Here is a 15,513-nt window from a genome sequence, read left to right as displayed (position 1 = left end):
CCACAAGAACCTTCTATATCTGAAAGGCGCACAATGTCTCAACCCTCTTCAGGCCAGATGGGCACTTTTCTTTTCCAGGTTCGACTTTAAACTCCAGTTCTGTCCGGGCTCTCAGAATCGCAAGGCCGATGCCCTTTCCCGCTCATGGGAGCAAGAAAATGAGTCAGAGTCTTCAGACAAGCATCCTATTATAAATCCGTTGGCATTCTCCACGGTAGGGATGGACTCTACGCCCCCATCAGGGAAAAGTTTTTTGAAGCCGACACTAAGGAAGAAGCTCTTGCATTGGGCCCATGCTTCCCGCTTTGCCGGACATACAGGTATCCAAAAAACCCTGGAGTTTATCTCTAGGTCCTATTGGTGGCCAACTCTGAAAAAGGACGTTTTGGAGTTTATTGCATCTTGCCCAAAGTGTGCTCAACATAAAGTATTCCGCCAGTCGCCTGCGGGGCAACTGGTTCCAATATCTGTTCCCCGTCGACCATGGACCCATTTGTCGATGGATTTTATTACAGATTTGCCCATGTGCAACAAGTTTAATACCATCTGGGTGGTAGTTGACCGGTTCACCAAGATGGCACACTTCATTCCTCTCACCGGTCTTCCGTCAGCTTCCAAGTTGGCTCAAGTATTCATACAAGAGATCTTTCGACTCCACGGTCTTCCAGAAGAAATTATCTCAGATCGAGGAGTTCAATTCACAGCCAAATTCTGGCGAAGTTTTTTTTTTTTGTTTAATCAGGTTTTTATTAAGGATTTTCAATGTATAAACAGAAGAAGGGGGAAACACCCATATATATATACACAGGTAGAAAAACATCCATATCAACAGTGTACAATAATAATTACAAGTTTAGTCGTACAGATGTCAAAGGGAGGGTATTCAACTCCATGGAGATGAATGGATGCAATAGGGGTAGAATATACCAAGTAATACAGAAAATGGAGCTGTTCTACCCTAGGTGAAAGTGTTTTCATATGTAGTGCTTATATAGATTAATTGAATAGGAGAGTAAAAGAATAGAAGCGCCCGAGGGCAATAAGATAGAAATAGAGAGAGGTGAGAAGGAGGAGAGGGAGAGGGTAAGAAAAGGAAAGATGGGGTTGTAGAAGTTGGGGTAGGGGGGGGGGGGTGTTACCACTTAACAAGTCAATGGGATATAGAGAATTAAGATTTCAGTTATCATCCAGGGGAGTGGCTAAGTAGGCCTGGGAGGTTTTGTATTCCAACCAGGGGGACCATGTGGATTCGAATTCACGAGATTTGCCTATCGATGTGAGGAACAAGTCTTCCATTTTCATAAAATAATTCAATTTAGTGAACCATGTACGACACGTAGGAGGGTTGTGGGATCTCCATCTAGCCGGGATAGCCGCACGTGCTGCATTGCTTAAGTGTCGTAGCAGGGAGTGTTTGTGTTGAGATATTGGGATTGTGGAGTGGTTGATAAGCCAGAAAGCTGGGTCATGAGGGGTTTGGGTCTTAAGAATGATCTGAGAGATGCGTATAACTTCCTGCCAAAAGGGTCGGATTAGTGAGCATGTCCACCAGATATGTAAAAGAGTGCCAGATGAGGAGGAGCATCGCCAACATAGAGCCGACGAGGATGGGTACATAGCATGGAGGAGGGAGGGGTGTCTGTACCATCTCGTCATAACTTTATATTGAGTCTCTCTTACTTGGACACAGACAGAGCTTGTATGGGTTTTTAAGCATATTTTTTCCCAATCTCTACACGACAGAGAGATGCCCAGGTCTCTTTCCCATGCAACAGCAAAGGATGGGGTGACTGTGGGTTGGGAGTGGCAGGCAATTTTGTAAAGCGCGGAAATAGTGTGGGTTGGGTCATGTACGGCAACGCAAAGTTTCTCAAAAAGGGTCATCTCTCTGGCGGCGTTTTGGAGTCTAGAGTTGGATATTAGGAAATGTCTTATTTGTAGGAATTTCCAAAAGTCCTGTTGGGGGATGTCCCACTTCGCCTTGAGTTCTGAGAATTGTTTGACTCCAGTTGATGACACCATCTGGCCGACCCTGAACAAACCTGCTGAAGCCCAATGTGAAAAGTGGGCTGGGTTGATTCCCGGTGCAAATTCAGGGTTGGCCAGAAAGGACGTCAGGGGGCTAAATTTAGAAGAGATGTAAGGTAATGTGCGCAATGATTTCCACGTAGTAAGAGTAGGAGTAATGGTGGGGTGGGGGAGGAGCAGTTTGGGGAGGGAGGGGAGCCAGGGAAATATTTCTGGGAATTGTTGTATGTATAGGCCCTCCAATTTCACCCATTGTTTAAGTTCGCGGTATCTTGTCCAATCTATGATTCTATTCAATAGGATGGCATGGTAATTATTTTTTATGTCAGGAAGCTTAAGGCCACCACTTACAATCGGCTTTGTCAATTGGGAGCTACGAATCCTAGGTCTCCTACGTTGCCAGATAAATTGTCGAATCAAGAGTGAGATTGATCGAAACCAGGTCTCCGGGATGCGAATCGGAAGGGTCTGCATCAAATATAATAATTTAGGGAGGGTGTTCATTTTCACTACATTTATTCTTCCGAACCAGGATAAAAGTTTCATGTTCCATCTGGAGTAGTCATTCCGAATCGTGTGTAGTAGGGGTAAGTAATTTAAAGGGAACAATTGGGATTCGTTGGCGCTCAATTTAACACCGAGGTATGTTATGTGGGAAGATTGCCACGCGAAAGGAAAAGAGCGTTTAAGGGCTGCGACGGAGTCTACAGGAGCAGAAATGTTAAGGGCACTAGATTTATTATAATTAATTTTAAAGTTGGAAAGATGTCCAAATAGATCAAGTTCTTTCATTAGGTGTGGGAGGGAGTCAGTGGGATGTGAAATTATGGCCAGGAGGTCGTCGGCAAACAAGGCGAGCTTATATTCACTATCACCTACGGTGAAACCTTTGATAGCCTGATTTGCCCGAATGGACCTGGCTAATGCCTCAATACATAGCACGAAAATTAAAGGAGATAGTGGGCAGCCCTGTCTGGTGCCGTTGCTTATGGGGAATGGGTCTGACAGGGTGCCGTTTACGCGAACCCTTGCCGTCGGGGAGTCATATAGGGCCATTATCCAGGTGAGTGCATTATGACCTAAGCCTATGTGGTCCAAGATGGTTTCCATAAATTTCCAACTGACCCTATCAAATGCCTTTTCGGCGTCAGTGGAGAGTAGGATGGTAGGGGTAGTACTGTGGGAAGCTAGGTGAATGAGGTTGAGAATTTTGGTAGTGTTGTCTTTGGCCTCTCGGCCCAAGACAAAACCCACCTGGTCACTATGGACTAGGAGAGGGATCAGCACGTTGAGTCTGTTCGCCAGAATCTTTGCATAAATTTTAAGATCTACGTTGAGAAGGGAGATGGGTCTGTAGCTGGAGCAGGCCAAAGGATCTTTGCCCTGTTTCGGTATAACCGACACGTGGGCTTCCAATGAGTCACGGGAGAAGTGGGAGCCAGATGTAATTGAGTTAAATGCACAGAGAAGGAGAGGAAGCAATTTATCTTTAAACACCTTGTAGTATGCTATAGTGAAGCCGTCAGGGCCAGGACTTTTCCCCAACTTCATAGATGAGATGGCCCGGTTTAACTCTTGGGTGGTGAAAGGAGCTTCTAGTATATTTAGCTCCGAGGTTGGGAGAACAGGGTAATCGATGGACTTTAGATAGTCTCTTATTTTTTGGTGTAAAAGGAGGGGATCTACAGCAGGGGAAGCGTTCTCTAGGTTGTAGAGCAAGGTGTAGAATTGAGCGAAGCAAGCCCCAATCTCAGGTGATTTGAATTTGGGGGTCCCTCTGGCGTCTTTCACCGAGCCAATAAATGAAGCCGAGTGTTAGGCTTGTATAGCATGAGCCAGGACTCGACCAGGTTTATTGCCCCACTGGTAATACTTCTGTTTACATTTACGGATGGAGTGAATTATATTGTTAGAGAGAAGTTTATTCAGCTGGGAGCGAGCTTCTGATAGCTCTACTAGGGTCACATCTGACAGTGATACTTTGTGGGCTGTCTCAAGGGTGTGGATTTTATGTAAAAGGCCTAAGATCTGGGCCTGCCTCTGTTTCTTTTTGTGGGTGCCCAGTTGTATCAGCTTACCGCGCAGGACACATTTATGCGCCTCCCATACGGTGAGGTGGGAGACATCGTCCGTGACGTTTGTGGCAATGTAGTCGTCTAGAGTCTTGTCTAAGGTTTCTTTACAGAGTGTGTCATATAGAAGAGACTCATTGAGTCTCCAGGTCCATTGTTTATGAGAGCCATGAGGGAGGGTCAAGGTCAAAGTCACCGGGGCATGGTCAGACCATGTGATAGAGCCAATGGTGGCATCTATAAGAAGTGGGAGGTGTCTATGGCTAAGGAATAAGTAGTCAATGCGGGAATAAACCTTATGAGGGTGTGAATAAAAGGAGTAGTCGCGTCCCGAGGGATTAAGGGTTCTCCAAGAGTCGGCCAGTTGCCGTGTGTGAAGTAGGTGTTTAACACGGCGGTATTTAGATGCTACAAATCTAGAGGCTTGAGTTGAGGTGTCGGTATTGGGGTCTAATGTCCAGTTAAAATCACCACCTACAACCGTGATACCTTGTAACAGAGAATCTAATTTCGGGAGGTAGGAGTTAAAGAAGGATAGCTGGGCCTGGTTTGGGGCGTAAATCACCGCAAAAGTAAATATTTGCTCAGAGATCTTACAGGTCAAAACAAGGAACCTCCCCGGTACTACTCTGTGTATAACAACGTCTGAGATACGTAAGTCTCTGGAGAAAACAATAGCCACCCCTTTGGATTTGCTGCCTGGGGTGTTACTGTAAAACGCTACTGGGAAATAGCGATTGGTGATGGAGGGATTACGGATTCCAACCTTGAAATGGGTCTCCTGCACTAATGCAACATCTGTTCTCTCAGATCTTAACAGACGTAAAAGGCTAGATCTCTTCTCCGGTGAGTTGAGACCTCGTGCATTAAGGGACAGCACTTTAATCTTCCCTGGGAAACTCATGGTGGGTTGAAGTAGAACATTTTCCTAGAAGCCTTGAAGTGGAAGGAGGGGGAAAAGAGGGAAGGAAGAGCAAGCATGGAAAAAGAGATAAGAGAGAAAGAAATACAAAAACAATGTAAAGACATCAGCAAAAGACCCGCAGGAGAGAGACTGAACCGTAATCTCATCAGTCTCCCTACCGGCATGTAGCCAGAGGCGGGCGTTGTATGGGGGAATGGGGGATGGGTCGCAACCCGAACCATGATAACAGCTATAACATATTTAAACTGACACAGTGAAAAAGTGGGGGGAGAAAGAAATAAGAAGGGAGAAGGCCAAAAAGGGGGGGTGGGGGGCAAGGGCAGCGGCCAAAGCCTCCGCTCCCCCCTCCTGCCGGCCAGCCCAATCATGAATATTAACCATCTATCAAAAACCTCTGTAAATAACTAGGGACCGATATGTAACTTGGTCGTGGACCCTATGAGAGGGAAAAAAAAAAAAGTTACCCTCTAACAATGCATTAACAGTAAGCAATCCTGTAGGAGGGGAATAACAATATCAGTCAAATGGGTCCATTATAGCTAATCGGTTTTGGAAGGAGATGTATTAGACTGCGGTCTCCTCCCAGTGCCTCGAACCTCTTGCCATGGTTGTTCATTGGAAGCCCGGTTATGAGGGGGTATATCCGGAAGAGGAAACTCCCAGTCCGGAATGGACAATGGAGGAAGGCCTAGGGAGGTGCAAAACGGAGTCAGGCCTGTGTGGGAAGATAGGGTGTGCCATTTCCCGGAGGAGCAGACTTGAATGTGAAATGGAAATCCCCAACGGTAGCGAAGTTGACGTTTCCTCAGCTCGTCTGTCAGGGGTTTCAGGGACCTCCGCTGCTGTAGTGTGTACCAGGAAAGGTCTTGGTAGAGGCTTATAGTGCAGCCATTGAAGTCGATTTTATCAAGTTGCCTGGCTTTGAACATGATCTCCTCCTTTTGGGCGAAGTAATGGAGTCGGCATATGACGTCACGAGGTCGGTCGGTGGCTAGGCCCTTCGGTCTAAGGGCTCTGTGATGACATTATCCGAATTTGCTCCCAAGAGTTCGTTAAATAACTTGGACAGGGCATCCATTAGACCAGACTGGGAAATCTCCTCCGGGAGACCACGGACTCTGATGTTGTTCCGTCTGCCCCTGTTGTCGATATCCGTCATTCTGGACTGTAAAGCCCGGATTTCTTTGGATTGAGCGAGGACAGAATCCCTCAGCTGGGACATACAGGAAGCACTGGCTACTTGGTCTTCCTCTAGAGTAACCACTCGGTCGGATAGGTGGGAAATGTCGCTTTTGATGGAAGCGAGCTCGTTCCTGATAGTGTCTTGAAGGTCTTGTTTTGTGGGAAGGGACCTCATGAAGGTTAGGATATCCCGGAGTTCACGACTACTAGCTACCGAGGGGTCAGCCATCTCGTCAGCTGGATTCGAAGTCGGAGAAGCAGAAGGGGAGGTCTGGGAGCGGGGAGAGGAACGGCTCTCCATCTGTGGGGAAATCGTGGGGTGGAGGAAGGGCCTCAGGTCTGCTTGAGACCTCGTGACTTTCCGTGGTTGGTTGTTTTTGCTCCGTCTAGAGGATTTCGAGGCACGTCTCATATTCTAGAGAGGGATAATGTGGAGGGTGTTTGCAAGTAGCTCAGGATGTGTCAGAATCAGCAGGATACATTCGGCAACATGGCTCTTAGGAGGCGGTCATCCCCCCGTGGCCTGGTATCAGATTGCCATCAAGTGACCCTGGGTAGAGTAGTAGAGAACAAAAGTCCAGGGCAGTGCATGGCGGTGTTTATGCGCCAGACAGCAGGTAGAAAAAATATAGATCTCTGAAGGCGGCCCACGGCTCTTTGCGAATTCTGTCAGGCAAGTATAAGAGCACTTGAATCGCACATATATAATTATGTATATGGGTGAGCCACTAGAGGGAGCTCCAGCCTAGGATATATGACCCAAAGGGCCTTTCCACTGTAAAATAGGAGATAGGCCTGCTGAACAAATTAAATGCAAAAAAAAAAAAAAAAATTGACAGAACCAGAGTCAGTACTGTAGAACAATAAAGAGGTAAAGTGTCCTTTAAGGATCTCACCACAGGTTGTGAGGCACAGTTGAGTAGATGGTGCAGGTTATTTTAGGGGTTTATGTACTTCATTGAGTTGTGGATAGTGTTGAGGCGTAACGAATACCCCCAGCGGCTGGTATAGGGAGATGGCCACTTGTCAAGCCTGCAGCAGGTGGAGGGGAGTTCATATAAGTAAAGCCGGTGTTCGTGGGTGTATGGTCGGGGCCCGCAGTGTCCACGTTCCGGTCCCGGAACTCGCGGCCGGATCCCCTCTTAACTTTAGTCCCCGGTCTCCTGGTAAGGGAAGCGGAGGCCCTAGCTGTCAGTGCTACGCTGGGAGCAGTCGTGGATGGATATCAGCGGGGGGAGAGGCGCCACGCGTGCCGCTGGGCTGCCAGGCGGCAAGGGACCAGCAGGCAGGGGGAACTCACCAGCCGTCACCTCCGCCGGGTCCGCAGGTCTTCAGGGCTGCCGTCTCCGCCGCCGGGTCTCGGACGTGAGGACCCGAGGGCTCACCGCCTCCACGTCCCGTACCTTCCTCCTCCGTGTGCTGTCGCCGCTAGGTGTGGGTGGATGCAAACGTCTCTGCCTCCGGGCTCCAGGGATGTAACACTCGGCCGAGTGTCGTGTCCGGGGGGAGACCGCCACTACAGTCCCCGGCTTCACAGGAAGGGGTAGGCCACAACCCGCAAGGGCCCTTAAAAGGGTCCCCCGGCTCCGCAGTCACTACCCCCCAAGCAGGTATGCTAAATAGTAGCCTCAAGATACGGTGGGGTCGGTGGAAGTCTCCAATAATATGTTTTTTTTTTATTGATTTGTATGGAAGGCTAGCAGGAGCTCCTGTAAAGCACTTCCACTCAGTTTGCTGGCCAGACCACGCCCCATTCTGGCGAAGTTTATGTCAAGTCCTCCAAGTCAAGCTAAAGTTTTCCACGGCTTACCATCCTCAGACCAATGGTCAAACTGAGAGGGTGAATCAGGACTTGGAGTCCTTCCTCCGCATCTATGTGTCCTCCTCTCAAGATGACTGGGTTCAATTACTTCCCTGGGCCGAGTTCTGTCATAACAACCAGTATCATTCTTCATCTGCTTCAACACCATTCTTCACTAACTTTGGATTCCACCCTAAAGTCCCTGAGTTCCAACTGCTTCCAGCAACTTCTGTTCCCGCAGTGGATATCACCTTGCATCAGTTTGCCAATATCTGGAAGAGCGTACGATCAGCTCTGCTCAAGGCATCGCTCAGGTACAAGAAGTTTGCGGATAAGAAGCGTCGAGCAGTTCCTGCTCTCAAGGTGGGTGATCGGGTATGGTTATCCACGAAGAATTTGAGGTTAAGAGTTCCCAGTATGAAGTTTGCACCTCGCTATATCGGTCCTTTCAAGATTGAACAAGTCATCAATCCTGTTGCTTACAGACTCCAGTTGCCTCCCTTCTTAAAAATACCCAGGACATTCCATGTTTCCCTGTTGAAACCGCTGATCTTGAATCGGTTTCATTCCTCGCTTCCTCCAACTCCGAAAGTCCAAACTCAACGAGGCGTTGAGTATGAAGTGGCCAAGATCCTGGACTCACGTCACCGTTACGGTCAACTACAATATCTTATTGACTGGAAGGGTTATGGTCCTGAGGAACGTTCATGGACCAATGCTTCTGATGTCCATGCTCCTGCCTTGGTCCGGAGATTCCATTCCAAGTTTCCTCAAAAGCCAAAGAAGTGTCCTGGGGCCACTCCTAAAGGGGGGGGTGCTGTCACGATCCGGGTATCTGGACGCCATTTCTTACCCATCAGATGCCTCCTAAGGCTGGCTCAGCGCTCCAGGACCGGATCCCATCTGTTATCCTGATGTGTACATTCCTGTATCCTCTCCTGTCACTCTGGGACGCTGTCACAGTAAACGCCATATTACACCTGGCATGGCGTCTCCCGCGGCCTCCGCCGCCGTCCCTGAACTTCTGCATGCAGAGTGTCTGAGTGGCGATTACGTCAGCCGCGGCCTCCGCTGTGTCCGCGTGGTTGGATGTGCATCTGTCAGCCTGGCGCCTCCTGTCTCCGGTGGCCGGCGCCGCCATTACTGTTTTCATTACCACATGGATTACAAACCAAACTTCCCTCCAAGTGTCTGCATGGGCGCTGCCATCTTGGATTCTGTCATCTGATCATATTCACCAATCTGCTGTCTGTATTATTATTTGCATAATTGCCTAGCCAATGCCTTCCTTGCTGCAGGTATAAGTAGGTTGTGCCTGAGCAAGGAAGGCGTCAGTGCTTTGGTTGTCAAACCTAGTTCCTGTTTGTCTCTCTCCTGTGATTGTCTTCCAGGTTCCAGCTCCTGTCTCAAGACTTCCACCATAGAGACCCGCACCAGCATTCCACCTGCGGTGTAGCCTGACTCTCCAATCCATTGTGGATTCATCTGTTTCCAGCTACAACATTACCTGCTTCCAGCTCAGCTTCCAGCAGAGTACAGCTTCCCTTAAAGGGCCGGTGTCCTTTCTACACTTTACCACTCTCCACCGGTATTATTATTTCTCCGCTCTCAAGTTCTACATTTCAGTTCATATTTCATCGCTCCCAAGTTCATTTATTATTTAACTGGTTCCAGCCAGTATCCACTCCATGCTAACAACAGTCTGGTTCCAGCCAGTATCCACAGCAGCTGTTTTATCTTCAGCAACCCAGCTTTTCCTGGAACACCAGCTGGCACAATCCTGGGTTATCTCCATTACTACAGTCGGGCCTGGTAAGGACTTTCCATCTAGAAGATCATAAGAACTATCTCACACTACCAGTGCCCTGTGGCTCCTGCCATCCTGTAGTACCCAGGAGCTGTATTTATTCTTTGCTGACTTTTACGTTTTCTTTTACTGCTGCTGTGTTGCGGAGTTGTCATAATAAACATCATTGACTTTTATCCAAGTTGTCGTGGTCACGCCTTCGGGCAGTTATTATTCATGTTACTTACATGTCCAGGGGTCTGATACAACCTCCCAGGTTCCGGTACATCTCAGCCCCTACAACTGAGGCTGCCTCCCGTCAGCTCAGGCCCTCAGTTGTGACACACAGTAGTCTCCATTATTCAAATTACGCTGCACAGTAGCGCCACTACACCAAGTAGAGCCCCTTTTATACATTACAGCAGACAGCGTCCCCCTTTTTACACATTACAGCAGACAGCGTCCCCTTTTTACACATTACGGCAGACAGCGTCCCCTTTTTACACATTACAGCAGACAGCGTCACCATTTTTACACATTACGGCAGACGGTGTCCCCCTTTATACACATTGCGGCAGCCAGTCCCCCTTTATACACATTGCGGCAGCCAGTCCCCCTTTTTACACATTACGGCAACCAGTCCCCCTTTTTACACATTGCGGCAGCCAGTACCCCTTTTTACACATTACGGCAGCCAGTCCCCCTTTTTACACATTGCGGCAGCCAGTCCCCCTTTTTACACATTACGGCAGCCAGTCCCCCTTTTTACACATTACGGCAGCCAGTCCCCCTTTTCACACATTACGGCAGCCAGTCCCCTTTTTACACATTGCGGCATCCAGGCCCCTGTTTTACACATTATGGCAGACTGTGTCCCCCTGAGAGAGAGAGAGAGAGACATACTTACCATCTCCCCGCTGGAAGTCAGGCTCCTCGTGCAGCTCCCTCGGTGCAGGCATCGGAGAAGGAGGAGGAGGGAGGGGGACTGGAGGAACCGCATCCCAGCATCCACAGCAGCGCCGGGCAGCCAATACGGAAAGAGAGATTGCTGCTGCAGCGGCGCTTACTACCAATGAAATAGCACTGCTGCGACTCCCGTCCCCCTCCCTCCTCCTCCTTCTCCGCTGCCCGGCGCTGTAGCTCTCCTCCCCAGTGCGGCGGTGGCGCACGGTGCAGACTTCAGAGGCAGCATGTAATGAGTCAGTTTGACTCATTACATGCCGCTGGCCGTGCGCCCTCAGGGCAACTGCGCTGTGTGCCAAGCCCACTTGGCACACACGTAGTTACGGCCCTGTCTTGGAGCACCAGTGTCTTTTTTGCTCAAAATGTGCTTATTAAAACAAGTGGAAGCGACAAAACTACAGTCACTACTTTGCTAGATCGCACTGATCAATTTGATGTTTGACATCTGTGTGCAAATGAGTCTGAACCTACAGTACATACAAAATTTTACAATGCAATTGGTAAATATAGTAGGCAAATATATCAGTATTTTCTGAGTGTGGTCATCAATTTCACAGAAGATGTCTTGTATGTTTTGTATTTAGTGATATAGACTGGGGTCACATAGCACCCCAGAATCTTAAGGTGCATACACACGGAATGATTTTGACTATGAGAGATTTTGACTGAGCATTTTCCCTTGAACTGGCAGTAGGCGATTTTGACTAAGTGTACAAGCGATTTTGGCTATGGGCGATTTTGACTAACTCATTTAAATAGGGGGATGCTTTTACTTTTCCAGCGACATAGTGAAAATTGACTTGCCTCCACAGTCTATTTTTACCAGCGATATCGACCTGGTGGGGACGTGCATCGCTATCGCTGGCTGTGTACACACGGAGCAATATGCACTAACTTTTTTAGCGATTTTGACTATATAGTCAAAATCGCTGAGCCATATTGCTCCGCGTGCAGCACCGGCCCGACGCATACACGGGCTACGCAGCCGCGTAGAGCGCCGGACAGTGGAGGGCGCCGCTGCTGCCAGTAAGTGAGTCACCGTCACTCACTGCACAGTGCCGCAGCCGCCTGCCTGCCTGCCCTGGATACAGGCTGCTCTTAGTAGCGGATACAGGGAGGAGGAAGGGGGGCGATTGAACCTGCCCCCACCACTAGCAAAGTCCGTCCGTAATACTCTTTATGCAGTCCTGCATGGCCAGATTAAGATCCCACTGTACTGTTACGGAGAAGGAGCATTGGCAGCTTCTATGTGTGATTTATTAGGCTGTGTTGTGAACAGAGTTCCGAGGTCGTGGGGGAGGGCCGCGGTGTCCAGAGAGTGATTCCTGTGCAGCCAGCTCCCAGCATAGAACTGGGATAAGCACACTGCTCCTGCACAAGCCAGGGGCGAGGGCTGCTGATCGTTCAGCTCATGGAGCTGAAGAAGCTGACCTGCAGTTTGCACAGAGGCATGTAATAACAGCCAGCAGCAACAGCAGTCTGATGCTGTCCCCTCTCATATTACACACTCTCTAGTCTGTATGTCAAGCAGTATGTATGTACTCCCTGCCCTGCTTCACGTGGACGGTACTGTGAGGTGTAATGTGAGTAACACGCTACTGTGCGGTGTAATGTGAGTAACACGCTACTGTGAGGTGTAATGTGAGTAACATGCTACTGTGAGGTGTAATGTAAATTGGTACTATTCTGTGGCCACGCCTCTTCCCCATGTAACCACGCCCCTATATATTCCACTAAGGGACGCCAAAATATATTTTAGATTACCAAAAAAATTAGACTCGGGCCGGCCCTGTCCATGTGTACACACCTTTAGAGAAACTTCATCTTAAATTATTTAAATGCTGCTTTCAATATGCAATTTGTTTCTCTCCGATCTGTTTCATGCAGTTACCAACTAAGTGTTGTACTGCCCACTTTACTCTATTCGCCAACTACTATCTCTGGACCTGAGTCAGAGAATTACTTAAATCCGATATTTATGTATATCTCCGATGTTTAATGATCTGCTAATGCACAGGAGAAGCATTGCACATGTGCACACCAGGTCCTGCAATGTCACGCGCAGTGCCCCAAAAGCTGCATTATGGTTGATATGCTGCTGGAGTTTGGGGGTGGTGATGGGGAGCATTCCAGGAACGCTCCCTGTCGTTTCTGGGTGCGTCCTTTGACACAGATTTACTATCCCATGCAGTGTGATTTTGTCAGACATCCTGAGTACCCTGAGCATTACTTAGATGTCCGATAGTTTCGCAGTTGATGTGATGTTGCTTCTTCGGACGCTGCAGCAGATCAGAGAAGCCAGAAGTGGTCGTCTTTTTAATTAAAATGCTTCCTGTGGCTTTTATATAATTTTGCACAGTCACTGTGCCATTAGCATCCACCTCTAAATCAGCCCCTCTATGGTACAGCTGCAGCAAAACACAAGTAAAATAGATGTACAGTTTTAAAGATTTCATTTATTCAGCATTAGTTTTGTCAGTATTTTGAGAAGTTTGTTGATTTCTTTTGTCTTTTTTATGTTAATTTTGTAATTCATTTGTTGTTTCTATTTTCTTTTTACTTAGGTTTTTACCTTTTTTTGTGCCACAAAAATGAAAAATATTCTCAAGAGGAGCTGTTAGTGTTGACCCCAGCTAGAGATGATAGCCCACGTATCATTCTCGTGAGTGTACTGTCAGGGCCATTTCTAAGGATTGTACATGCTGTGCAATTGAAAGTGGAACTACAGACTCTGCTGACATAGGTCATGCAGCTGCATACTGTCTCACCCAGCAGTGCTCAGCAATACTGAGGCTGCACAGCTCCTGGTGCTGATGCTGCCTGCAGCTGGAAGCATGTGGGGGACTGAATGCTTCTCCTCTGCAGCACTAACAACAAATCAGGTAAGTCTTCTGTTGGGGAATGGGGTGACTAATATGTGTTTTTTTTTTACTATTGGGGCCAATGTATTTTATTATTACTGTGGGGGCCATTGTGTTTTATATTTTTCCTGTGGGATCCAATGTGATTTCTTTTTTTACTGTGGGTGCCAGTGTTTTATTTATTTCTCTAACGTCCTAGTGGATGCTGGGGACTCCGTCAGGACCATGGGGGATAGCGGCTCCGCAGGAGACAGGGCACATCTAAAGAAAGCTTTTAGGATCACATGGTGTGTACTGGCTCCTCCCCCCATGACCCTCCTCCAAGCCTCAGTTAGGTTTTTGTGCCCGTCCGAGCAGGGTGCAATCTAGGTGGCTCTCCTAAAGAGCTGCTTAGAAAAAGTTTTTTTAGGTTTTAAATCTCAGTGAGTCCTGCTGGCAACAGGCTCACTGCATCGAGGGACTTAGGGGAGAGATTTTCAACTCACCTGCGTGCAGGATGGATTGGAGTCTTAGGCTACTGGACATAGCTTCAGAGGGAGTCGGAACACAGGTCATCCTGGGGTTCGTCCCGGAGCCGCGCCGCCGACCCCCCTTACAGATGCTGAAGATCGGAGGTCCGGAAACAGGCGGCAGAAGACTCTTCAGTCTTCATGAAGGTAGCGCACAGCACGGCAGCTGTGCGCCATTGTTGCTACACACTTCTCACTGACCAGTCACGGAGGGTGCAGGGCGCTGCTGGGGGCGCCCTGGGCAGCAATATTAAATACCTTTAGTGGCAAAGAATACATCACATATAGCCATTAAGGCTATATGTATGTATTTAACCCAGGCCAGATTTCTCAAAACCCGGGAGAAAAGCCCGCCGGAAAAGGGGCGGAGCTTATTCTCCTCAACACTCAGCGCCATTTTCCTGCTCAGCTCCGCTGTGAGGAAGGCTCCCAGGACTCTCCCCTGCACTGCACTACAGAAACAGGGTAACAAAGAGAAGGGGGGCATAAATTGGCGATATTTATATATTAAAAGCGCTTATAACAAAAACAACACCTTTAGGGTTGTTTATATACATTTATAGCGCTTTTGGTGTGTGCTGGCAAACTCTCCCTCTGTCTCCCCAAAGGGCTAAGGGGGTCCTGTCTTCGATTAGAGCATTCCCTGTGTGGCTGCTGTGTGTCGGTACGTGTGTGTCGACATGTATGAGGACGATGTTGGTGTGGAGGCAGAGCAATTGCCGGTAATGGTGATGTCACCCCCTAGGGAGTCGACACCGGAATGGATGGCTTTAGTTATGGAATTACGTGATAATGTTAGTACATTACAAAAGTCAGTAGACGAAATGAGACGGCCGGAAAACCAGTCAGTACCGGCTCAGGCGTCTCAGACACCGTCAGGGGCTGTAAAACGTCCCTTACCTCAGTCAGTCGACACGGGTACCGACACAGATGAATCTAGTGTCGACGGTGAAGAAACAAACGTATTTTCCAACAGGGCCACACGTTATATGATCACGGCAATGAAGGAGGCTTTGCAGATCTCTGATACTGCTGGTACCTCAAAAAGGGGTATTATGTGGGGGGTGAAAAAACTACCTGTAGCTTTTCCAGAATCAGAGGAATTGAATGACGTGTGTGATGAAGCGTGGGTTAACCCAGATAGAAAACTGCTAATTTCTAAGAAGTTATTGGCATTATACCCTTTCCCACCAGAGGTTAGGACGCGCTGGGAAACACCCCCTAGGGTGGATAAGGTGCTCACACGTTTATCAAAGCAAGTGGCGTTGCCGTCTCCTGATACGGCCGCCCTCAAGGATCCAGCGGATAGGAGGCTGGAAACTAACCTGAAAAGTATATACACTCATACTGGTGTTATACTGCGACCGGCAATAGCCTCAGCCTGGA

At 48.4% G+C, this 15,513-nt stretch overlaps 1 long non-coding RNA gene across 2 annotated transcripts in view; it reads left to right on the top strand.

Moving 5' to 3' along the window:
• The window catches only part of LOC134935396 (uncharacterized), a 190,458-nt gene that overhangs the window by 152,866 nt on the left and 22,079 nt on the right, over positions 1-15,513 (top strand). For both annotated transcript variants that reach the window (XR_010180111.1, XR_010180112.1), the window contains exon 2: positions 13,322-13,639. This is a non-coding gene — a long non-coding RNA (uncharacterized LOC134935396). The remainder of the gene's footprint in view (positions 1-13,321; positions 13,640-15,513) is intronic.

This window comes from Pseudophryne corroboree, chromosome 6 (assembly GCF_028390025.1).
Source record: "Pseudophryne corroboree isolate aPseCor3 chromosome 6, aPseCor3.hap2, whole genome shotgun sequence".
Classification (NCBI taxonomy): Eukaryota; Metazoa; Chordata; class Amphibia; order Anura; family Myobatrachidae; genus Pseudophryne; species Pseudophryne corroboree.
Note: the sequence above shows the minus strand (reverse complement) of the source record. Positions and strands in the feature narration are given on the sequence as shown.